This window comes from Chrysochloris asiatica, unplaced genomic scaffold (assembly GCF_000296735.1).
Source record: "Chrysochloris asiatica unplaced genomic scaffold, ChrAsi1.0 scaffold00024, whole genome shotgun sequence".
In the NCBI taxonomy this organism is placed as follows: domain Eukaryota; kingdom Metazoa; phylum Chordata; class Mammalia; order Afrosoricida; family Chrysochloridae; genus Chrysochloris; species Chrysochloris asiatica.
The window spans coordinates 3,550,352-3,553,150 of NW_006408542.1; the positions used below are offsets into that span (position 1 = coordinate 3,550,352).

At 37.1% G+C, this 2,799-nt stretch overlaps 1 protein-coding gene across 1 annotated transcript in view; it reads right to left on the reverse strand.

The window, feature by feature from the left end:
• The window catches only part of HEATR5B (HEAT repeat containing 5B), a 205,163-nt gene that overhangs the window by 162,666 nt on the left and 39,698 nt on the right, over positions 1-2,799 (reverse strand). The gene's annotated exons all lie outside the window — the stretch shown is intronic.

Consider the following 2,799-nt stretch of genomic DNA (forward strand, 5'->3'; position numbering starts at 1 on the left):
ATTAAATATACCTTTAGTGCACTAAGAACAGCAGTAAATATGTTAAGCTGTACAGCTTGCTGGCGGACACCTTTGGCTTGCTTAACACATTCGGCAAAGTGATCCAACATTTGCAATCTATAATAATAGAATAAAGATCACATTAACTACACTTTTTCTTTAATTATGTCTGAAAAATAAACGATAACAAAATACAAGCTAACTGTTTACCAAATAATATACCACACTGCCTCTCTTCTATTTCATTCCCACACATGGTCCAGACCAGAACTTAAGACTGCTGAATCAATATATGGGCATGGAGTTGATCATTGGGGAAAAACAAACACCCCAAGAGACCAAAATATTAAGTACCAATTAACAAAATAAGGTCATAATTGCAGTCTTCCCCAGTATGACTAGAGTTCATCAAAGTGCCCAGCCAGTATGTAAACATGCTCAAGATTTCTTGAATAGAATAACAATACTTAATTATGCATCTGTGTGGAAGCTTTTAAACTTAGGAATAATATATGTTACACAATTTTTTCTTTCTTTTTCTTCAGTGTTTCACTCAGAATAAAATAGCTCCTCAAATCCTATCCTTCCACCAATCATCTGTCAGTTTTAAGCCTCTGTGGAGGCTTGTGTGCTGCTGAAAGCTATGCCACCAATATTTTAAATACGAGCAGGGGCACTAATGATAGACAGGTTTCAGCTGAACTTCCAGACTAAGACAGACTAGGAAGGAGGAGAGGTAGAGCACTTCTGACACATTAGCCATTGAAAACCTAATGAATAGCAATCAAACACTGTCTGATATAGAGCCAGAAGAAGAGTCACTCACATTGGAAGGTACTCAAAGCAGAGCTGACCTTAATGATGGAACAAAGATTTTAGTACCTACATTTACTGATGTGGCACAACTCAAAATGAGAAGAAACAGCTGTAAACATCCAATAATAATCAGAACATGGAAATGTACAAAGTAAGAATCTAGGAAAACTGGAAGTAGTCAAAAACGAAATAGAACACAAAAGATCAATATCCTAGGCATTAGTGAGCTGAAATAAACTGGTATTGACCATTTTGAATCCAACAATCATATGGTTTGTTATTGTTGTTAAATGCCATCGAGTTGGTTCTGACCCGTAACAACTCCGTATAGGGTTTCTGAGGAGCAGCTGGTGAACTTGAAACACCGACTTTGTAGTTCAAATGGCTTTGCAGTCTGGTGCATTAACCCACAGCGCCACATCAGGACTCCCTGATTTACTATGTCGGAAACCACAAATTCAAGAGGAATGGCATTACATTAATCACTCAAAACAAAACAAAACAAAAAAATTCCAAGATTTTTTATAGTACAATGCTGTCTGTGATAGGATATCTGTATGTCTATAAGGAAGATGCTATTATTCAAATTTATGCACCAGCCACTAAATCTAGTGATGATAAAATTGAAGAATTCTACCAACTTCTTCAGTCTGAAATTGATCAAACATGCAAACAAAATGTTTTGATGATTACTGGTGATGGGAATGTAAAAGGTGGAAACAGAAATGAAGGATGGTCTTGGTGAAAGAAATAATTCTGGAGATAAACAGGATAGAATTTTGCCAAGACTAACGACTTATTAATTGTAAATACCTTTTTTAAACAACAGACACAGTGACTATACTTGTCTATTAACTACAAGGTCGGTGGTTCTAATCCACCAGCTACTCTTCAGGTTGCTATGAGTTGGAACAGAATCAAAGGCACTTAACAACAACATACACATGGACCTCACCAGATGGAATACAAAGGAATAAAACTGACTACATCTGTGAAAATAGATGATGGAGAAGCTCAATATCATCAGACAACAGAAGGTCAAGGGCAGACCTTCAATTGCTCATATTCAAGTTCAGGCTGAAGCTGAAAAAAATTAAAAGAAGTTCACGAGAGCCAAAATATGACTTTAAATACATTGCACTTGAGTTTAGAGAACATCTCAAGAACAGATTTGATGCATTAGACATTACTGACGATCAGAAAAGTTGTGGGATGACATCAAGAACATCATATGTGTAGACAGCAAAAGGTCATCCAATACTGTGACAAAGTGTAAACAATTTGGTGAACTGAACTTTTGCTTATGGATGCAGTTGGCAAAAGTCCAACTGGAATGGAATATTCTTCATATCAAGAAACATGCTTCCCTCCTCAGTATACGGGTTGATGGGGACAGGCAATTTAGACACTGGCTATCACAAATGGGGGGAAGCTGTAAAAGGCATGAAGTGGCTGGCTTACAAGTTTTCATTTGTGTCTTATTTTCAGAATGAGGGGGGTAATGTAGAATATCCACTGAACAGTTGTCCTCTTTGCTAAATAGTTCTGGTGAAAGGCATGGGTATGGTACTATAGAATTTTATGATTTAATTATAATTGTTAGGATTAATTGTGATTATCAAAACTGAAATTGTGGTAGATGTGTAGAATAAAAGTTGATACAGATGATCCTATCAAGAAGGAAAAGCATGAGTGGAACATGAGATCGCTACCTAGAAAATCTTCAACAGTAGAGAAGGTAGCAAGGAGAGACAGAGCAGCTCCAAGCTCTAGGCCCAAGGACTGAGTAAGGCTGTGTGCCTGCAGGCAGGAGACTAGGTTGCAGAATGTGCTCTTTAGACATTTAAATGAATATACATTTTTTGTTTTGTATGTGTGCACCAAATATTTGTGCTTTGTTCATTTGTAAAATATAAGATGTACATAGTGAACCACAGGGAGGAAGTAGGCTAACGTATTGCAGGGAGGGGCCTGTAATCATTG